Below are 24,074 nucleotides of genomic sequence, written 5' to 3' on the forward strand. Positions count from 1 at the left end.
GAGGCTTTAACCCACTGAGTAATTTTATACATTACCCAGTGCCTATCATGATAAGTGTGTTCTTACTCTCCTTCACCTATTTCACCCATTTTCACATCTACCTGCTGCTTTTATATATGAAAGACATCTAGATGTATGGGTATGTGGGAATCATACCATGTAGGAAAAGCTCTATAGTAGGATGTGGTGGTGGTATCACTAGTCATTATCTAAGAAATTAGTATAGAAAAAAAAGATAAAACATTTAATATTTGTTTCATAGATGGATATAAATAACATTCTGATCATTTTGGTCACTCTTGCCATAAGTGTGTGAATTAGAAGTTTCACTCCACTGTGAATAACTTGAATCCAACCAAAAGATTAATGTGCAATGTGTTGAGGAGTGGAAGCATCAGTTTGACAACTTTTTAAATTCAAGTTCAATTTAGTTTTTTTCCACCCTTTTTTCCCTCTCTCCTGTACTTTACTCTTCTACTAAGAGTTATTCATCTAAGATACATATGAAAAATGGAAATTCAAAGAATAGTGCTGAAGAAAATGTAAATGCATGCTTTAAAGACATAGACATATGTAGGTTATCCCATAAAATACCATAGGATGACCAAGGGAAATTATATAAAGCAGTAAATGGAGGTGGATCAGAGTGAATTTGCAAAAGGACAAGGGAAAAAGTCATTGCCAAAAAAGACCAAACAGGACCATAGGAGAAATATGTTGAAATGACAGCATCAAACTACTGTTAAATTTTTTAAAGGTGTTAAGGCAGGTGTTTTAAAATCCTTAAGGAACTTAATAAATGCTGATTAAATACAAGCTGCTACTATTATCATCTATATAGCTTTCTTTTATTTTAACTTTTTAAAACACATTATATGTTTGTTTAGAGCAAGGGAGGGGCAGAAGTAGGGAGAGAGAGAATCTTTTTTTTTTTTTTAATATTTTATTATTTATTTGAGAGGAAGGGAGCCAGAGAGCAGGGTCATGGGCAGAGGGAGAGGAAATAGACTCGCCCCTGAGCAGAGAGCCCAGTGCAGGACTGATCCCAGTACCCTGGGATCATGACCTGCACAGAAGACCGCTGCTTAACTGACTGAACCATCCATGTACCTCGAGAGAGAAAATCTTAAACAGGCTCCAATGCCCTGCTTGGATCCTGACCTGGAGCTCCTGACATGGACCTCGATTCCAGGACCCTGAGATTATGATCTGAGCCAAAATCGAGAGTCTGATATTTAAACGAATGTACCACACAGGCGCTCTTATGTGTGTCTAGTATTATCGTTTATGTAGGGTCTTTATCACAAATAGCCAGGGTTGCTTCCCTTTAAAATTCTTAGATAATAAATATAATCTATGTATTTTAAAAATAAATGTTAGATAAAACCTATTCTCATGTGTTTGTTTGTGTGTTTGTTTTTTCCAAATGAGAAAAAACCCTTTCACTTCTCTGAACTGCCTTATAAAAATTCAAATAGACTTACATCTGCTAGAGAATTACTGCTAGAGAGTCATACAGAATGTAAATATTGTCAACATTTATATCTACATTTGTGATATAAGCTACTAAAGAGACAAAGTGAAATTTAAGGGCCACAGTAAGTAGTTAGCAAATTTGCAAATATTTTATGACTTTTAAAATGAAAGCTTTAGGGTGCCTGGGTGGCTCAGTGGGTTAAAGCCTCTGCCTTCAGCTCAGGTCATGATCTCAGGGTCCTGGGATCGAGCCCCACATTGGGCTCTCTGCTCAGCAGGGAGCCTGCTTCCTCCTTTCTCTCTGCCTGCCTCTCTGCCTCCTTGTGATCTCTGTCTGTCAAATAAATAAATAAATAAATAAATAAAATCTTAAAAAAAAGAATTAGGGGAAAGTAATTTCTTAAAAAAATACAAAATAAAATGAAAGCTTTAGGTACATAATCATAGTAACTTCTTCTTTCTTTTTTATTTTGGGTTAATTAACACATCTTCATCGTATAACATGATTGTTAAAATCTAGTTAACAGTGACATACTGCTGAATCCAGATGATGGTGTTTCCTCCCGCACCCCCGAATATGGTCTTGCTCTGTCTTCTGTGTATGAAGGTGAAGGACAAAGAAACCCAAACAAATCCTCTCACTTGCTCTGACCAAATTAAATTTCTGATAGGCTTCCTTCTGCCCCACTCCTGCTTTCTAGTCTCCTCCCTCTCCCCCTTCCTAACATTAAGTACTTACAGTGGTGCTGTGCTACCCACATAGTCATTTCTTCTTAATTTTGATTTTCCTCCCTCTTCTAATATAAGAACCTATGCTGTATAATCTTAGAAGAGTGCCCATGAGAGTCAGGGTATAAAAGTCCTGGGATTGAGCCCCTGTTGGGTCCCTTTGCTCAGTGGGGAGTCTGCTTCTCCCTCCCCCACCACTCATGCAATCTCTTTCCCTCAAAAAAATCTTAAAAAAAAAAATGACCATGATTGATCATAAAATCCTTCATCTCCCAATTCCAAAACACATTTGAACAAATTCAGTTATCTATAAAAATCATTAATGCAAACATTTTTATTTAGCTGGGTAATTTATTTTTTTCTTAATAAGTTATGCTCATTGATTCATCCTCCTTTCAGCAAAACTTCAACAGAATTATCTGAAATTAAAGAAAAAGAAAATACAATTTTTACCTATATTCTTAATTTTAATCTTATTTTAAAATGTCAGTTGGAAAAATTGTTTATCTAAAAATTTTAAATAAATGCTTGACTAATTCCATTATAAAATATAGAGCAAGGGGACGCCTGGGTGGCTCAGTGGGTTGGGCCGCTGCCTTCGGCTCAGATCATGATCTCAGGGTCCTGGGATCGAGTCCCGCATCGGGCTCTCTGCTCAGCAGGGAGCCTGCTTCTCTCTCTCTCTCTCTCTGCCTGCCTCTCCATCTACTTGTGATTTCTCTCTGTCAAATAAATAAATAAAATCTTCAAAAAAAATATAGAGCAAGTATTTGTTGAATATTTAACTCTTCATTAATTATTTGTAGAGTGCTAAATAGCACTTGTGACTCTATCGGTTTTGTGATGATTTTCAATTAGCAATAATCGCGCCTCGGATAAACCTCATTGGCTACGATACTGCCACTGTGCAAAGGTTTTGTGATAATTTTCAACTGGATATTCCAATCCTCCAGAAACTCACAGTATATAGGAGGCAGACATGTGCAGAAATAACCTTTATGGGAAATACTATGAAAGATATCTAGCAGAGAAGAGAGACAGTTAATTTACAGAGAATGATCTCATAATCATTGAACCTCCCATTTTTGAAAATTAGTGAGATGAGAAACATCAGAAAGTTAGAAAGCCATACAGGGTCCATATAATAAGTTCAAGCTTACTATCACACTCAATAGATTCTACAGAAGACCAGAAGGAGTAGTCCTTCCCATTTATGAGAGTTTATGATATGCATTACAAGAAAAAAAAAGGAAAACGATAAGGCAAAGAATGGGGAGGAAATTCAAATGAAGACAGCAGGCTCTATATTTAAAACAAGATGAATTGAACTCATTTTGATCTTCTTGTGCAGATATTGACATTGTTTCAGTGAATGTTTGCGATAGGATTTTCTTTTTAAGTTTTTATTTTAATTCTAGTTAACATACAGTGTAATACTAGTTTCAGGTATAGGATTAGTGATTGATTTATATCCAACACCCAGGGCTCATCCAAACAAATGTCCTCCTTAACACTCATCACCCATTTAACCCATCCTTCCACCCACCTCCCCTCAGTTTATTCTCTATAGTCGAGAGTCTGTTTTCTGGTTGTCTCTCTCTCCCCTTTTTCTCTCCTCTGTTTATCTGTTTTATTTATTAAATTCCACATATGAGTAAAATCATATGGTATTTGTCTTTCTCTGACTGACTGACTTTGCTTAGCATAATACTCTCGGGCTCCATCCACATTGTTGCAAAGGGTAAGATTTCATTCTTTTTATGACTGAGTAAAAATTCTGTATTCCATGTGGTATGCATATACCACATCTTCTTTATCTACTCAACAGTCAAGGACATTTGGGCTCTCTCCATAATTTGACCATTGTTAATAGTGCTGCTATAAACATTGGGCTGCATGTATTCCTTTGAATAAGTATTTTATATCCTTTGGGTAAATACCTAGTAGTGCAATTGCTGTATCACAGATGTGGAGAAAGGTGAACACTCTTACACTATTGGTGAGAATGCAAACTGATGCAGCCACCCTGGAAAACAGTATGGAGTTTACTCAAAATTTAAAAATATAACTATCCTGTGGTAGGGTTTTCACCAAAGCTGTGTGCTACTCATTGCCAAGCAGAAAAATTAGGAATAATCTGGGAATCAGGAAATTTCCATTCTGGTACACTGGTTGACATTACTGTGTGTGTGATATTTGCACAAGAAATTAAATCTAGTTTATTATTTTTTTACCTTTTTAAAAATTTTTTATTCACTATTATTATTTTTTATAAACATATAATGTATTTTTATCCCCAGCGGTACAGGTCTGTGAATTGCCAGATTTATACACTTCACAGCACTCACCATAGCACATACCCTCCCCAGTGTCCATAACCCCACCACCCTCTCCCTCCCCCCTTCCCCCAGCAACCTTCAGTTTGTTTTGTGAGATTACGAGTCACTTCTGGTTTGTCTCCCTCCCGATGCCATCTTGTTTCATTTATTCTTTTCCTATCCCCCAAGCCCCCCATGTTGCATCTCCACTTCCCATATCAGGGAGATCATATAATAGTTGTCTTTATCCAATTGACTTATTTCGCTAAGCATAATACCCTCTAGTTCCATCCACGTCTTCGCACATGGCAAAATTTCGTTTCTTTTGATGGCTGCATAGTATTCAATTGTATATATATACCACCTCTTCCTTATCTATTCATCTGTGGATGGATATCTAGGTTCTTTCCATACTTTGGCTATTGTAGACTTTGCTGCTATAAACATTCGGGTGCACGTGCCCCTTTGGATTACTACATTTGTATCTTTAGGGTAAATACCCAGTAGTGCGATTGCTGGGTCATAGGGTACTCTATTTTGAACTTTTTGAGGAACCTCCATGCTGTTTTGCAGAGTGGCTGCACCAGCTTGCATTCCCACCAACAGTGTAGGAGGGTTCCCCTTTCTTTGCATCCTCACCAGCATCTGTCATTTCCTGACTTGTTAATTTTAGTCATTCTGACTGGTGTGAGGTGTTATCTCATTGTGGTTTTGATTTGTATTTCCCTGATGCTGAGTGATGTGGAGTACTTTCTCATGTGTCTGTTGGCCATCTGAATATCTTCTTTGCAGAAATGTCTGTTCATGTCTTCTGCCCATTTCTTGATTGGATTCTTTGTTCTTTGGGTGTTGAGTTTGCTAAGTTCTTTATAGATTTTGGGCACTAGCCCTTTATCTAATATGTCATTTGCAAATATCTTCTCCCATTTTGTCAGTTGTCTTTTGGTTTTGTTAACTGTTTCCCTTGCTGTGCAAAAGCTTTTGATCTTGATGAAATCCCAAAAGTTCATTTTTGCCCTTGCTTCCCTTGCCTTTGGCAATGTTCCTAGGAAGACGTTGCTGCGGCTGATGTTGAAGTGGTTGCTGCCTGTGTTCTCCTCAAGAATTTTGATGGGTTCCTGTCTCACATTGAGGTCCTTCATCCATTTGGAATCTATTTTCATGTGTGGTGTAAGGAAATGGTCCAATTTCATTTTTCTGCATGTGGCCGTCCAATTTTCCATTTAGAGTCTATTTTCATGTGTGGTGTAAGGAAATGGTCCAAATTCATTTTTCTGCATGTGGCCGTCCAATTTTTCCAACAGCATTTATTGAAGAGGCTGTCTTTTTTCCATTGGACACACTTTCCTGCTTTGTTGAAGATTGGTTGACCATAGAGTTGAGGGTCTATTTCTGGGCTCTCTATTCTGTTCCATTGATCTATGTGTCTGTTTTTGTGCCAGTACTATGCTGTCTTGATGATGACAACTTTGTAATAGAGCTTGAAGTCCGGAATTGTGATGCCACCAACTTTGGCTTTCTTTTTCAGTATTCCTTTGGCTATTTGAGGTCTTTTCTGGTTCCATATAAATTTTAGAATTATTTGTTCCATTTCTTTGGAAAAAAATGGGTGGGATTTTGATAGGGATTGCATTAAATGTGTAGATTGCTTTAGGTAGCATAGACATTTTCACAATATTTGTTCTTCCAATCCAGGAGCATGGAACATTTTTCCATTTCTTTGTGTCTTCCTCAATTTTTTTCATGAGTACTTTATAGTTTTCTGAGTATAGTTTCTTAGCCTCTTTGGTGAGGTTTATTCCTAGGTATCTTATAGTTTGGGGTGCAATTATAAATGAGATTGACTCCTTAATTTCTCTTTCTTCTGTCTTGTTGTTGGTGTAGAGAACTGCAACTGATTTCTGTGCATTGATTTTATATCCTGGCACTTTACTAAATTCCTGTACAAGTTCTAGCAGTTTTGAAATGGAGTCATTTGGGTTTTCCACATATAGTATCATATCATCTGCAAAGAGTGATAGTTTGACTTCTTCTTTGCCAATTTGGATGCCTTTAATTTCTTTTTGTTGTCTGATTGCTGAGGCGAGGACTTCTAGTACTATGTTGAATATCAATGGTGATAATGGACATCCCTGCCGTGTTCCTGACCTTAGTGGAAAAGCCTTCAGTTTATCTCCATTGAGCATGATATTTGCTGTGGGATTTTCATAAATGGCTTTGATAATATTGAGGTATGTACCCTCTATCCCTACACTTTGAAGAGTTTTGATCAGGAAGGGATGCTGTACTTTGTCAAATGTTCTTTCAGCATCTATTGAGAGTATCACATGGTTCTTGTTCTTTCTTTTATTAATGTGTTGTACCACATTGATTGATTTGTGGATGTTGAACCAACCGTGCAGCCCTGGAATAAATCCCACTTGGTCGTGATGAATAATCCTTTTAATGTACTGTTGGATCCTATTGGCTAGTATTTTGGTGAGAATTTTCACATCTGTGTTCATCAAGGATATTGGTCTGTAGTTCTCTTTTTTGATGGGATCCTTGTCTGGTTTTGGGATCAAGGTGATGCTTGCCTCATAAAATGAGTTTGGAAGTTTTCCTTCCATTTCTATTTTTTGGAACAGTTTCAGGAGAATAGGAATTAGTTCGTCTTTAAATGTTTGTTAGAATTCCCCTGGGAAGCCATCTGGCCCTGGACTTTTGTTTGTTTGGATATTTTTGATGACTGTTTCAATCTCCTTAGTGGTTATGGGTCTGTTCAGGTTTTCTATTTCTTCCTGGTTCAGTTGTGGTAGTTTTTATGTCTCTAGGAATGCATCCATTTCTTCCAGATTGTCAAACTTGTTGGCGTAGAATTGCTCATAGTATGTTCTTATAATTGTTTGTATTTCTTTGGTGTTCGTTGTGATCTCTCCTCTTTCTTTCATGATTTAATTTATTTGCATCCTTTCTCTTTTCTTTTTGATAAGTCTGGCCAGGGGTTTATCAGTCTTATTAATTCTTTCGAAGAACCAGCTCCTAGTTTCGTTGATTTGTTGTATTGTTTTTTTGATTTCTATTTCATTGATTTCTGCTCTGATCTTTATTATTTCTCTTCTCCTGCTGGGTTTAGGCTTTCTTTCTTGGAAATCTAGTTTCTTGATCAAGGAGATAAGGATAATATTGAATATACCTATGTTTCTTACAGCATGTTATAACTATGAAATTAATAGCTTGAGAAATTAACATATAATCTCTCTCTCTCTCTCTTTTTGTAAAATAAACTTTGTGCTATAGAGGCATAACAAAATCCAAACTAATTGATTTCTCCTTTCTCCACTAGGCACCAGATCTATAGTTTCTTTCTCTCTTCCCTGGAATTAAGACACATTATAATACTGAAAAATTGTATATGATGAATTTCCAAGATAAACAGTCCTTATATTAAAAGGTGTTGGGCACATAAACTTTATTTCAAAAGTTAATCTTTTTGGAAATTCTAAAATACCTTTTAAAATCTGAAGGCAGTATTATAATGCATTTAACTAATATAGAATCAGACTTAAGTTATATAGTACAAGGCTAATTAGTAGCAAAGTTATAAAACACAACCTGAATTCTGGAATCCTATTTCATTGTTTCTCCAGAGTGTATGGAATAATATGTTTGTTTTAAACATAAAACTTTTTTATGTTTGAAAAGGAAAAGTGCTGCCAGTGAGAACCACTTTTAATTGCATATCACTTGCTGTTTACTTTAGCTAATCAGAAGCATTAGTTCCCCTGTGGGGAAAATTAACATTTATAAGATATATTAAAGATCTTGTCAGTTTTTCATATCGTTGGAAAGTATAAGCCTGCTTTCTAACTAAATCTGTGTACAAATTAAATAGTCAGTTATAAATGTACCTTCAATTAATTTGCATTATGCTTGTCTATTTTTTGTTGTATGTTTTTCTAAGTACTTAAGACTGTTGCATCATCAAAAGTAAACATCTAATTATTTTCCACTATAACCACCCAAATCTTCAGATAGAATTTTTGTTATTTTTATTTTATTTTATTATGTTTTTTAAATTAACATAATGTATTATTTGCACCAAAGGTACAAGTCTGTGAATCATTAGGCTTACATACTTCACAGCATTCACATAGCATATACCCTCCCCAGTGTCTATAACCCAACCAACCATCTCCATACCCCCTCTCCCACTGGTAACTCTGTTTTGTGAGATTAAGAATCTCTCTGGTTTTTTTCCCTCCCAATCCCAGCTTGTTTCATTTTTTTCCCTTCCCTACTCCCCAACCACCCCACCAACTTTGCCTCTCAAATTCCTCATATCAGGGAGATCGTATTATAATTGTCTTAGTCTGATTGATTTTTCTCACTCAGCACAATACCCTCTAGTTCTGTCCACATCATTACAAATGGCAAGATTTCATTTCTTTTGATGGCTGCACAGTATTCTATTATATATATATATATATATATATATATCAACTCTTCTTATCCAATTATCTGTTGATGGACATCTAGGTTCTTTCCATAGTTTGGCTATTGTAGACATTGCTGCTATAAACATTCGAGTACACATGCCCCTTCAGATCACTACATTTGTATCTTTAGAATAAATACTCAGTAGTGCAATTGCTGGGTCATAGGGTAACCCTATTTTCAACTTTTTGAGGAACCTCCATGCTGTTCTCCAGAGTGGCTTCACCAGCTTGCATTCCCACCAACAGTGTAGGAGGGTTCCCCTTTCTCCGCAGCCTTGCCAGCAGCTGTAATTTTCTGACTTGTTAATTTTAGCCGTTCTGACTGGTGTGAGGTGTTATCTCATTGCAGTTTTGATTTGTTATTTCCCTGATGCTGAGTTATGTGGAGCACTTTTTCATGTGTCTCTTGGCCATTCTTCTTTGTAGAAATTTCTCTGTTAATATCCTCTGCCCATTTCTTGATTGGATTCTTTGTTCTTTGGGTATTGAGTTTGATAAGTTCTTTATAGATTTTGGATATTAGCCCTTTACCTGATATGTCATTTGCAGATATCTTCTCCCATTCTGTAAGTTGTGTTTTGGTTTTCTGGACTATTTCCTTTGCTGTGCAAAAGCTTTGAATCTTGATAAAGTCCCAGTAGTTCATTTTCCCCCTTGCTTCCCTTGCCTTTGAATGTTTCTAGGGAGAAGTTTCTGAGGCTGAGGTCAAAGTGTTTGTTGCCTGTGTTATTTTCAAGGATTTTGATGGACTCCTGTCTCACATTGAGGTCTTTCATCCATTTTGAGTCTATTTTTGTGTGTGGTGTAAGGAAATGGTCCAGTTTCATTCTTCTGCATGTGGCTGTCCGATGTTCCCACGCCATTTGTTGAAGAGACTGTCTTTTTTTCCATTGGACATTCTTTTCTTCTTTGCCAAAGATTAGTTGGCCATAGAGTTGAGAGTCCATTTCTGGGCTCTCTATTCTGTTCCATTGATCTATGTTTTTGTTTTTGTGCCAGCACCATACTGTCTTGATGATGACAGCTTTGTAATAGAGCTTGAAGTCCAGAATTGTGATGCCACCAACTTTGGCTTTCTTTTTCAACATTTCTCTGGCTATTCGAGGTCTTTTCTGGTTCCATATAAATTTTAGGATTATTTGTTCCATTTCTTTGAAAAAATTGGATGGTATTCTGATAGGGATTGCATTAAATATGTAGATTGCTTTAGGTAGCATAGACATTTTCACAATATTTGTTCTTCGAATTCAGGAGCATGGAACATTTTTCCATTTCTTTGTGTCTTCTTCAATTTCCTTCATAATTACTCTATAGTTTTCTGAGTACTGATTCTTTCCCTCTTTGGTGAGGTTCATTCCTAAGTATTTTATTGTTTTGGGTGAAATTGTAAATGGGATTGACTCCTTAATTTCTCTTTCTTCTGTCTTCTTGTTGGTGTAGAGAACTGCAACTGATTTCTGTGCATTGATTTTATATCCTGACACTTTACTGATTTCATGTCCAAGTTCTAGCAGCTTTGGAATGGAGTCCCTTGGGTTTTCCACATAAAATATCAATTCATCTGCAAAGAGAGAGAGTTTGACTTCTTCTTTGCCAATATGGATGCCTTTAATTTCTTTTTGTTGTCTGATTGCTGGGGCTAGGACTTCTAGTACTATGTTGAATAGCAGTGGTGATAGTGGACAGCCCTGCTGTACTCCTGACCTTAGAGGAAAAGCTCTCAGTTTTTCTCTGTTGAGAATGATAATTGCTGTGGCTTTTTCATAGATGGCTTTGATGATATAAAGGAATGTACCCTCTATCCCTACACTTTGAAGAGTTTTGGTCAAGAAAGCGTGCTGTACTTTGTCAAATGCTTTTTCAACATCTATTGAGAGTATCCAATGGTTTTTGTTCTTTTATTAATGTATCATATCACATTGATTGGTGGATGTTGAACCAACCTTGCAGCACTGGAATCAATCCCACTTGGTCATGGTGAATAATCACTTTAATGTACTGTTGGATCTTATTTACTAGTATCTTGGTGAGAATTTTCAGGTCTTTGTTCATCAAAGATAAGATAATTTTATTTTTTGATGGGGTCTTTATCTTGTTTTGGGATCAAGGTAATGTTGGCCTCATAAAATGAGTTTGGAAGTTTTCCTTCCATTTCTATTTTTTGGAACAGTTTCAGGAGAATAGGCATTAAGTCTTCTTTAAATGTTTGGTATAATTCCCCTGGGAAGCTGTCTGGCCTTGGGCTCTTGTTTCTTGGGAGATTTTTGATTACTTCTTTAATCTCCTTATTGGTTATAGGTCTGTTCAGGTTTTCTATTTCTTCCTTGTTCAGTTTTGGTTGTATATACATTTTTTGGAATAAATCCATTTCTTGCAGATTGTCAAATTTGCTAGCGTGTAGTTGCTCATAATACGTTCTTATAATTGTATTTCTTGATGTTGGTTGTTATCTCTCCTCTTTCATTCATGATTTTATTAATTTGGGTTCTTTCTCTTTTCTTTTGGATAAGTCTGGCCACGGGTTTATCAATCTTATTAATTCTTTCAAAGAATCAGCTCCTAGTTTCTTTGATTTGTTCTACTGTTGTTTTGTTGTTGTTGTGTGTGTGTGTGTGTGTGTGTGTTTCTATTTCATTATTTTCTGCTATGATCTTTGTGATTTCTCTTCTCCTGCTGGATTTAGGCTTTCTTTGCTGTTCTTTCTCCAGCTCCTTTAGGTGTAGGATTAGGTTGTGTATTTGAGACTTCTCTTATTTCTTGAGAAAGGCTTGCATCAATATATATTTTCCTCCCATGACTGCCTTTGCTGTGTCCCACAGATTTTGAACAGTTGTGTTTTCATTTTCACTTGTTTCCATGAATTTTTTCAATTCTTCTTTAATTTCCTGGTTGACCCATTCATTCTTTAGTAGGATGCTCTTTAGCTTCCAGGTATTTGAGTTCTTTCCAAATTTCCTCTTATGATTGAGACCCAGCTTCAGAGCATTGTGGTTCTGAAAATATGCAGGGAATGATCCCAATCTTTTAGTACTAGTTGAGACCTGATTCGTACTCCAGGATGTCATTTATTCTGGAGAATGCTCCATGTGCACAAGAGAAGAATGTGTACTCTGTTGCTTTGAGATAGGATGTTCTGAATAGATTTGTGATGTTTATCTGGTCTACTGTGTCATATAAGGTCTTTATTTCCTTGTTGATCTTTTGTGGGATGATCTGTCCATTTGAGTGAGGGTGGTGTTAATGACCTCTACTATTATTGTATTATTGCCATTGTGTTTCTTTGATTTTGTTATTAATTGGTTTATATATTTGGATGCTCCCATGTTAGGGGCATAGATATCTAAAATTGTTAGATCTTTTTGTTGGACAGACCCTTTGAGTATGATATAGCATCCTTCCTCATCTCTTATTATAGTCTTTGACTTAAAATCTGATTTATCTGATAGAAGTACTGCCACCCCAGCTTTCTTTTGATGTCCAATGGCATGGTGAATTTTTTTTCACCCCATCACTTTAAATCTGGAGGTGTCTTTGGTCTAAAATGAGTTTCTTGTAGACAGCATATTGATGGGTTTGAGGTTTTTTTATCCATTCTGATACCCTGTCTCTCTTGATTGATACATTTAGCCCATTTACATTCAGAATAACTATTGAGAGATATGAATTTAGTGCCATTGTATTGCCTGTAAGGTGCTATTACTATATATTATTTCTGTTCCTTTCTGGTCTACTACTTTTAGGCTCTCTTTACTTAGAGGACCCCTTTCAATATTTCCTGTAGGGATGGTTTGGTGTTTGCAAATTCTTTTAGTTTTTGTCCTGGAAACTTTTTATCTCTCCTATTTTCAATGATAGCCTACCTAGATATAGCATTCTTGGCTGCATGTTATTCTCATTTAGTGCTCTGAATACATCATGCCAGTTCTTTCTGGCCTGCCAGGTCTCTGTGGATAAGTCTGCTGCCAATCTAATATTTCTACCATTGTATATTACAGACTTCTTGTCCTGAGCTGCTTTCAAAATTTTCTCTTTGTCACTAAGACTTGTAAGTTTTGCCTTTAGATGATGGGATGTGGACCTATTCTTATGGATTTTGAGGGGGGTTCTGTGTGCTTCCTGGATTGATGCTTGTTTCCTTTGCCATATTATGGAAATTCTATACTATAATTTGCTCCAATATACCTTCTCTGCCCCTCTCTCTTTCTTCTTCTTCTGGAATCCCAATTATTCTGATATTGTTTCATCATATGATATGACTTATCTCTCGAATTCTCACCTCATACTCCAGTAGATGTTTGTCTCTCTTTTGCTCAGCTTCTTTATTCTCTGTCATTTGGTCTTCTATATCACTAATTCTCTCTTCTGCCTCATTTATTTTAGAAGTAAGAGCCTCCGTTTTTTATTGCACTTATTAATAGCTTTTTTGATTTCAGCTTGGTTAGGTTTTAGTTTTATTTCCTCAAAAAGAGCTTTTATTGCTCTAGTCAGGTTTTCTCTAATATGTTCCATGCCCTTTTCAAGCCCAACTAGCACCTTGATAATCATCATTCTGAACTTTAGTTATGACATATTACCAATGTTGGTATTGATGAGGTCCTTAGTCTTCAGTAGTGCCTCTTGTTCTTTTTTTGTGCTGAGTTTTTCCACCTTGTCATTTTATCCAGATAAGAATATATGAATGAGAGTATAAAGTACTAAAAGGATGGCAAAGGCCCCAGAAATGTGTGCTAACCAAATCAGAAGAGACCCTATATTGGGGAGAGAAGAAAGGGGTTAAAAAGAAATTAAAAAGACTGGTGACTAGAACAGAGCCACCCACTTGATTTTGGATATATTCTGGTCTCTTAGAAGAAATTACCTCCAAAAATTTTAATGGAAGAAAACTTATATATATATACACACAAAAATAAGGGTAAACATGATGAAGGGATGGAATATGAATGTAAAGATGAAAATTTTAATAAAAACTCAAAAAATCAAATTGATAAAATAAGTTGGTTGGAAAAAGGGAAAAAAAAAAAGAAAGTGGAGAGAATTTGCTCAGACTGGAGATGAGAACAAAGCCCTGTGCTAGATTTAGGGTATATTTTGATCTATTAGAAGAAATTGTATCCCAAAATTTTTTTAGAAGAAAAAACCCTATTTGTATACAAAAAAGAAAGTTAGATACAATGAAGGATAAAATATGACTATAATAATGAAGGTTTAAAAAGTTTTTTCTTTAGAAAGTTATTGTTAAGATAAACTAGTTATAAAAACATTAAGAGAGGAAAGAGGAAAAGTTATAAAAATTAGAATAAGAAAAAAATAAAATTAAAAAAAATTAATTTACTTTGTAAAACTAAAGAATCATGGGGAGAAAGCCATGAATTCCATGCTTTGCTTTCTCCTCCTCTGGAATTCTGCTGTTCTCCTTGATCAGTGATTTTAGTCTTAGCTGGATGTTCTTGCTGATCTGAGGGAAGGGCCTGTTGTAGTGATTCTCAAATATCTTTGCCCAAGGCACAGTTGCACCGCCCTTGCCAGGGACCAGGCTAAGTAATCTGCTTGGGTTTATTCTTGGGAGGTTTTGTTCCCTGAACACTTTCTGTAGAGCTCTGGAGGATGGGAATGAAAATGGTGGCCTCCCAATCTCTGGCCCAGAGAAGCCAAGAGCTCAGAGAAAAGCAGTCAATCACTCCCATCTCCCTGGTCTCGGACCACACTCTGGGCTCACCCAGCCCGTGACCAAGCATTTCTGTCTCTGGTGCATGGTCCTGTTTGGAGTCTCCAAAACCAGTAGATTCCTGCCGCCCTGCTCTTCTGGCAGAGGAAGGTGGGTCTCATTGGATCTGCCACTTGTGGGGTCTCTGCTCAAAGAGCAGTGGCCTGACTGGGCCACAAATCACAATTTAAGTTAACCCCAAGCTGAGAGCTCACTCCTCAGCTCCGCCTCTGTAGTTGGCTTCCCTGCTCTGATACCTGTGATCTCTGCTACACTCAGACACCCCTGATCCTTCTGTGACCCTGTAGGACCTGAGACCACACTGTCCTTGCAGGAGCTCCACCCCCACTTAGCCTCTGGAGAGATGTCCCTCAGTGGAGCCAACTGATTTTGTGTTCCACTGTTTCACCACTCCACTGCTTGCAGGGAGCCAGGCCCTTCCCCTGAGGTCTATCTTCCTATTGCTTTAGAATTACTTCTCTGCATGTCCTACCTTTCAGAAAGTGGTTGATTTTCTGTTTCTAGAATTTCTGCTCTTCTCTTCAATCTCCTGTTGGGCTTGTAGTGTTCAGAATGGTTTGATAACTATCTAGCTGAACTCCTGCAACCTGATATTATCTCAGTTAGCTACTCCTCCACCATCTTCATTCAGATATATTTTTGATGATCTACCAAGGGATTAATGATAAATTTTTATATAACTAGTAAAAAGCTTTAAAATATTTAACTTATGGACTTGAAATTAATTACTTTGGACCTTATTTTCAGTGCTTAGTACAATAAGTTATTAAATACTCCTAACATTATTACATGCAGTACGGATATTTATATCCACAGGGGAAATTGAATTACAAAACTGGACATCCATGATGAAGTTAGTTGCAAAGAAGCTGTCTACCTTGATGATTTTGAGTTGTTGCTAGGATTGTTGCTTTATCCTACTATCGAAGTCAGTTGATTCCATTTGTTAAACTGTATGTGGAAATTATTAGAGCATTATATATATTTACATACATGTTCATATATTTGACTTTTAGGCTGACTTTCTAACCATACTTAACTAGGCTTACTGGAAGAGAAATTTGGTAAAATACATATGATTTGAACTGAAGCAATAGTTTCAAATAGTACTTTCTAAAAGCAGTTTTATTTATCATTGCTATTTAATCTAGAAAGTAAAAAAAAAAAAAAAAAAAACTTATCTATCCTTTTGAACATGACCTAGAGACCTATTTTAAGTTATTTCAGAAAGTGGTTAACATTAACATGAAAGGATGTTCGATGTACATGGCAAGGGAAAGTTGAGAGAATCTGTTAAAATGAAGTCTAAACAAAATCCTTTATGGGGCCCTAAGATTTAAACTGACTGTAATGATGTGGAAGAACATTTTATTCTCTGGTATGCATAAAATGTATTGTTCTGGTTTGATAGATGCAATTTATTTGCAATATGGCAATTATAGAACTGAGGATAGTTTAATTATGATGATCTATCTAAGTGTGAGATGTAGTGGCATTCTTACATGATTGGTTTTATGAAGGAAAAATCAAAACGTCTTCAAGATTAATGAATAAAGACGACTGTCCTGAATTCAGTAAAATTGTAAAGCACCTTATAAATGTATAACATAATTATTCATGTATGTTATCTCCTTCAAATAATAGCAATAAATATTAAGTTTAGAATTAGAACTTTTTTTAGCTTTTTATAAGTTTTAGAGATAGCCAAGGGATAGAAGAAAAGGTATACTAATTTTATAATGTTGGTTTATTTGTGTTGCATAATTCACTGAATTTTATAATGGTTGTAAACTTGTTATCTAAAAGTTATATTGTAGCATATTAGTAAGAGAGTTTGAGATCAAGGATCAAGATATGCTGCAAATGATAAAGCTAGAGAACATATCTTTGTTATTATAAAAAAAATTCTTAAAGTTAATACATAAAAGATGGATTCTGCTGAAGCATTTTGATCTATTTTCATACTTCAGTGTTTAGAAATATGAATACCAATGACAATCTGCTTTTAGACATTAAGAATTTTTAATAAAGTTGAAAATTTCTATATGGATTTAATGTTTCCTATAGAAATAACACACGATTCTGTTAGTCCAATTTTCAATAAAATTATTATATATATCTTTGTATTTGTGTATATAGACATATATACACATATATATAATAAGACATAACTTTTTGTAATCTAATCTTATTGCTTGTGGTTGTCTAGTTCTAGTGTGTTTTTCTTCATCAACTAGAAGGAGAAATACACAACATGAAGCAAAGTCTGTCTTGATTCTTTGGTGTAAAACAAGTACTTGAAATCCCAGGTACTTTTGTAGGAGCTTTTATAGACGTGTGTGAATAATATAAGAAATATTTTTAAAAATGATCTAAAAGGATACAACCTTGAGATCTGCTCTCTGTGTATTATGAGTCAAGTAGAATTTACTAACTGTGAAAGATAGTAATTCAGTACCTGCAAGAGAGCATGTTTATAAGGCATATATGTTAACCAAATAAAAGAGAATGCAAGAGCAGGAGGAGAAAGTAACTCAAGCCATATTATGGGGCTAATGTGATCATCAATTCTCCCACCAAATATTATGGTATTAGGTCTTTCCTTTTTTTTTTTTTTTTTAAGATTTTATTTATTTATTTGCCAGAGAGAGAGAGAGAGAGAGGGAGAGAGAGAGCGCGTGCAAGCGAGCACAGGCAAACAGAGTGGCAGCAGAGGCAGAGGGAGAAGCAGGCTCCCGGCCAAGCAAGGAGCCAGATGTGGGACTCGATCCCAGGATGCCCGGATCATGACCTGAGCTGAAGGCAGCTGCTTAACCAACTGAGCCACCCAGGCGTCCCAGTATTAGGTCTTTCTATTTGATCTTAAGCATACGGTTGTAATGCCACAGTATCAGAAGTAAAAAATTAATAAAAATGCTTTTATCAAAGGCAACAATATTATTTCTACTACACTAATATATAGATAATAAGTAGGCAATTAAAGATTCTGAGAAAAATTATGTGAGGTATGAGGTATATTACTTTGAAATAATGACTTCTAAGATATAATTGATAAGTACTTAAGTACTTTTCATATTACTAATATATAGTGCACAACTATAGGTTAAATTTTGTTTTACATACTGCTGTGTACTAATCTATGAAGGTAATACGGATTAAGCTATTAGAAACATCAAAAAGGACAAGTGTACTTCTACAGAAAAATACCAAACTGGAATGCAGTAGTTTTGTTTAACATTTTAAATTATTCACATTCTATACCACCCATGTAAAATATGATATTCTAAATAGTTTATTATTAAAGTAAATTCATTGATGTTCTATCTTGGAAGAAAATAAATTATTTAAAGGACACACTTATTTTAATGATTTTAGACTCCTAACAAAGATCATAAGGAATTTAAGATATTACACAACTCTGAGTTAAATTTCAGGGATCACAGCATACAGATCACCCACATAAGCTGCCCCAGGAAAGGGTACACCAAAGTAGTCATAGTTTAAAATCCTTTTTCTGTATTTCCAAATTTTATTTTCTTGAGAACACAAAATATTACTAGTAAATGGAGAAACCAGTTAAAATAAGCTTTTTGTACCACAATAAAAACAAAACTAAACAAAACATATGTTCTCTCAAACTAGTGAATCTTTTTAAAGGCAGGAAGCAATATACAATCCTGGAGTTCAGTCCCATGATAACTGGTAATCAGCAAAGCTAGCAGCCCCACTGGGGCTCACTTTAATCTCATTCCTTTGATTCTGAGTTGCATTTTAAGATTGCACACCAGCTGCTCTTTTCGAAACATACATTCATACAACATTCTTGCCTTGAGATTAGTTACTTGCACACGTTAAGTGCTGTGAGAACAGATTTAAAGTTCCCTTTTGGAGTGTTGCTATCATGGTACACTGATAAATGGTGAATTCCTATTGTGCTTAGTACATTAAAAATTATTTTTTAGTCAGACTACAAATCTGTAAGTTATAGATTTAAATTAAAATGGCAAAATTTGGTGGCTTATCTATTTTAGTGGTAAGAATGGCCCCAAATTAATTAATCTTGACAAGCCACTTAACTTTTATTCTTTATTTAATTGAGGTAAGGTAGGCAAAATGCTTGTCATTATTCAGAAGTTTTCCATTAAGTCATGTCCTGAAATCACATTTAGAAACAAAACTCTTTGGGACTTTTTTTTAATAAAATAAAATAAAATTTGTAATAAAACAAAATAAAATAATGTATCCTGATGAATGAGAAGAGTAAGAACCTTTCCTTTAGGGACTTATTCCCTCCAGTTGATAGTATTCTTTAAAAAAAATAATGACAAGTATCTATATTAGGTTCTTCAGATCACTACATTTGTATATTTAGGGTAAATACCCAGTAGTGCGATTGCTGGGTCATAGGGTAGCTCCATTGTCAATTCCTTAAGGAACCTCCATGCTGTTTTCAAGAGTGGCTACACCGGCTTGTATTCCCACCAACAGTGCAGGATAATTCCCCTTTGTCTGCGTCATCACCACCATCTGGCATTTCCTGACTTGTTAATTTTAGCCATTCTGACTGGTGTGAGGTATTATCTCATTGTGGTTTTGATTTGTATTTCCCTGATGCCGAGTGATGTGGAGCACTTTTTCATGTGTCTGTTGGCCATCTGGATGTCTTCTTTGCAGAAATTTCTCTGTTCATGTCCTCTGCCCATTTCTTGATTGGATTCTTTGTTCTTTGGGTGTTGAGTTTGATAAGTTCTTTATAGATTTTGAATACTAGCCCTTTACCTGATATGTCGTTTGCAGATATCTTCTCCCATTCTGTCAGTTGTGTTTTGGTTTTGTGGACTATTTTCTTTGCTGTGCAAAAGCTTTTGATCTTGATAAAGTCCCAGTAGTTCATTTTTGCCCTTGCTCCCCTTGCCTTTGGTGATGTTTCTAGGAAGAATTCGTTGCAGCTGAGGTCAAAGAGTTTCTGCCTGTGTTCTCCTCAAAGATTTTGATGGACTTCTGTCTCACATTAAGGTATTTAATCCATTTGAGTCTATTTTTGTGTGTGGCATGAGGTAATGGTCCAGTTTCATTTTACTGCATGTGGATGTCCAATTTTTCCAACACCACTTGTTGAAGAGACTGTCTTTTCTTCCATTGGACATTCTTTTCTTCTTTGCCAAAGATTTGTCGACCATAGAGTTGAGGGTTCATTTCTGGGCTTTCTGTTCTGTTACACTGATTTATGTCTCTGTTTTTTGCCAGTACCATTCTGTCTTGATGATGACAGCTTTGTAATAGAGCTTGAAGTCTGGAATTGTGATGCCACCAACTTTGGCTTTCTTTTTCAACATTCCTCTGGGTATTCGAGGTCTTTTCTGGTTCCATATAAATTTTAGGATTATTTGTTCCATTTCTTTGAAAAAATTGGATGGTATTCTGATAGGGATTGCACTAAATATGTAGATTGCTTTAGGTAGCATAGACATTTTCACAATATTTGTTCTTCGAATCCATGGGCATGGAACGTTTTCCCATTTCTTTGTGCCTTCCTAAATTTCCTTCATGAGTACTCTATGGTTTTCTGAGTATAGATTCTTTGCCTCTTTGTTAGGTTTATTCCTGGGTATCCCGTTGTTTTGGGTGCAATTGTAAATGGGATTGATTACTTAATTTCTCTTCTCTCTTGTTGGTGTATAGAACAGCAACTGTTTCTTTTAAATCTTTACAGTTTATTGAATTTCTGTATGAGTTCTGGCAGTTTTGAAGAGTAGTATTTTGCGTTTTCCACATAAAGTATCAACTCATCTGCAAAGAGTGAGAGTTTGACTTCTTTTTTGCCAATTCAGATGCCTTTAATTTTTTTTGTTGTCTGATTGCTGAGGCTAGGAATTCTAGTACTATGTTGAATAGCAGTGGTGATTATGGACAGCCCTGCTGTGCTCCTGACCTTAGGGGAAAAGCTCTCAGTTTTTCCCCATTGAGAATAATATTCACTGTGAGTTTTTCATAGATGGCTTTAATGATATTGAGGTATTTGTCCTCTACCCCTACACTTTGAAGTGTTTTGATCAAGAAAGCACACTGTACTTTGTCAAATGCTTTTTCAGCATCTGTTGAGAGTATCCTATGGTTTTTGTTCTTTCTTTCATTAATGTATTGTATCACATTGATTGCTTTGTTGATGTTAAACCAACCTTGCAGCCCAGGAATAAATCCCACTTGGTCGTGGTGAATAATCCTTTTAATATACTGTTGGATCTTATTGGCTAGTATTTTGGTGAGAATTTTCGCCTCTGTGTTCATCGTGTTCATCAAGGATATTGGTCTGCAATTCTCCTTTTTGAGTGGGTTCTTTTTCTGGTTTTGGGATCAAGATAATACTGGCCTCATAAAATGAGTTTGGAAGTTTTCCTTCCATTTCTATTTTTTTGGAACAGTTTCAGGAGAATAGGAACCAATTATTCTTTAAATATTTGGTAGAATTCCCCTGGGAAGCCATTTGGCCCTGGGCTCTTGTTTCTTGGAAGATTTTTTGATGACTGCTTCAATCTCCTTACTGGTTATGGGTCTGTTCAGGTTATCTATTTATTCCTAGTTCAATATTGTTAGTTTATATGTCTCTAAGAATGCATCCATTTCTTCCAGATGGTGAAATTTGCTGGTGTATCTCACTCATAATATGTTCTTACAATTGTTTATATTTCTTTGGTGTTGGTTGTGATCTCTCCTCATTCATTCATGATTTTAATAATTCGGGTCCTTTCTCTTTTCTTTTGGGTAAGTCTGGCCAGAGGTTTATCAATCTTCTTAATTCTTTCAAAGAACCAGCTCCTAGTTTCATTGATTTGTTCTACTGTTTTTGTTGTTGTTGTTGTTGTTTGTTTGTTTGTTTGTTTGTTTTGTTTCTATTTCATTGATTTCTGCTCTGATATTTAGTATTTTTCTTCTCCTGCTGGGTTTAGGCTTTCTTTGTTCTTTAGGTTGTTTCTTTAGGTTGTTCTTTCTTTGTTCTTTAGGTTTGTTTCTTTAGGTTTCTCGGTTCTTTCTCCAGCTCCTTTAGGTGTAGGCTTAGGTTGTGTATTTGAGACCTTTCTTCTTTCTTGAGAAAGGCTTGTATCACTATATATTTTCTTCTCAAGACTGCCTTTGCTGTGTCCCACAGATTTTGAACAGTTGTGTTTTCATTTTCACTTGCTTCCATGAATTTTTTTCAATTCTTCTTTAATTTTCTGGTTGATACATTCATTCTTTAGAAGGATGCTCTTTAGCCTCCATGTTTTTTAGTCCTTTCCAAATTTTCTCTTGTGGTTGAGTTCTAACTTCAGAGCATTGTGGTCTGAAAATATGCAGGGAATGATCCCAATCTTTTGGTACCGGTTGAGACCTGATTTGTGACCTAGGATGTCATCTATTCCGGAGAATGTTCCATGTGCACAAGGGGAGAATGTGTACTCTGCTGCTTTGGGATGGAATGTTCTGAATAGATCTGTGATGTCCATCTGATGCAGTGTGTCCTTTAAGGCTTTTATTTTCGTGTTGATCTTTTGCTTGGATGATCTGTCCATTTCAGTGAGGGTGGTGTTAAAGTCCTCTACTATTATTGTATTATTGTCATTGTGTTTCTTTGATTTTGTTATTAATTGGTATATATAGTTGGCTGCTCCCATGTTAGGGGTATAAATATTTAAAATTGTTAGATCTTCCTGGATAGACTTTAAGTATGATACAGCGTCATTCCTCATCTCATCTCCTATTATAGTCTTTGGCTTAAAATCTGATTTATCTGATATAAGTACTGCCACCCCAGCTTTCTTTTGATGTCCATTAGCATGGTAAATTGTTTTCCACCCCGTCACTTTAAATCTGGAGGTGTCTTTGGGTCTAAAATGAGTTTCTTGTAGAGCACATATTGATGGGTTTTGGGTTTGTTTGTTTGTTTGTTTTTCCATTCTGATATCCTGTGTCTCTCTGATTGGGACATTTAGCCCATTTACATTCAGGGTAACTATTGAAAGGTATGAATTTAGTGCCATTGTATTGCATGTAAGGTGACTGTTATTGTATATTGTTTCTGTTCCTTTCTGGTCTATTACTTTTAGGCTCTCTCTTTGCTTAGAGGATCCTTTTCAATATTTCCTGTAGGGCTGGTTTGGTGTTTGCAATTTAATATTTTTTCCTTTTTTTTTTCCTGGAGCTTTTTAGCTCTCCTTCTATTTTCAACATTTGCCTTGCTGGATAGAGCATTCTTAGCTGCATGTTTTTCTCGTTTAGTGTTCTGAATATATCATGCCAGTCCTTTGTGGACTGCCAGGTCTCTGTGGATAAGTCTGCTGCCAGTCTAATATTTCTACCATTATATATTGCAGACTTCTTGTCCCGAGCTTCTTTCAGGAATTTTTCTTTGTCATTAAGACTTGTCAGTTTTACTATTAGATGGTGGGTTGTGGACCTATTTTTATTGGTTTTGAGAGAGATTCTCTGTGCTTCCTGGATTTTAATGCTTGTTCCCTTTGCCATATTCTAGAAATTCTCTTCTATAATTTTTTCCAATATACTTTCTGCCCCTCTTTCTCTTTCTTCTTCTTCTGGGATCCCAATTATTCTAATATTGTTTCATCTTATGGTATCATTTCTCTCTCAAATTCTCCCCTCGTGGTCTAGTAGTTGTCTCTCTTTTGCTCAGCTTCTTTATTCTCCATCGTTTATTTTCTTATATCACTAATTCTCTCTTCTGCCTCATTTATCCTAACAGTGAGAATCTCCATTTTTTATTGCACCTCTTTAATAGCTTTTTAATTTCAACTTGGTTGGATTTTATATCTTTTATTTCTCCAGAAAGGGATTTTATTTCTCTAGAAAAGGAATCTCTAATATGTTCTATGCCCTTTGGAGACCAGCTAGCACCTTGATAATCATTATTCTGAACTCTAAATCTGACATATTACCAATGTATGTATTGATTAGCTCCCTAGCTCTTGGTACTGCCTCTTTTTTTTTTTGTGGTGAGTTTTTCTACCTTATTATTTTATCAGGATAATAATATATGAATGAGAGAATAAAATACTAAAACGGTGGCAAAGACCCCAGAAAAATATATGCAAACCAAATCAGAAGATACTGGAAACTGGGGGGAGAAGAAAGGGCAAAAATAAAAATTAACAAATTAAAAATTAAAAGAAAATGTATTAGACTGGTGGCTAGAACAGAGCCAATCACTTGATTTTGGATGTATTCTGGTCTCTTAGAAGAAACTTCCTCTCAAAATTTAAAGAAAAAAAAAACTTATATACAAAAATAAGTGTGAAGATGATTAAGGGATGGAACATGACTATAAAGATGGAAATTAAAAGTTTCTAAAAAAGG

At 35.7% G+C, this 24,074-nt stretch overlaps 1 non-coding gene across 1 annotated transcript; it reads right to left on the reverse strand.

Moving 5' to 3' along the window:
- Positions 1–2,977: 2,977 nt before the first annotated feature.
- On the reverse strand, positions 2,978–3,120 carry LOC122894798. Its single transcript, XR_006381847.1, has one exon. It is a non-coding gene; the product is annotated as a U4 spliceosomal RNA (small nuclear RNA).
- Between the last annotated feature and the right edge of the window lie 20,954 nt (positions 3,121–24,074).

Source organism: Neovison vison, chromosome 13, assembly GCF_020171115.1.
Source record: "Neovison vison isolate M4711 chromosome 13, ASM_NN_V1, whole genome shotgun sequence".
NCBI classification, from domain to species: Eukaryota; Metazoa; Chordata; class Mammalia; order Carnivora; family Mustelidae; genus Neogale; species Neogale vison.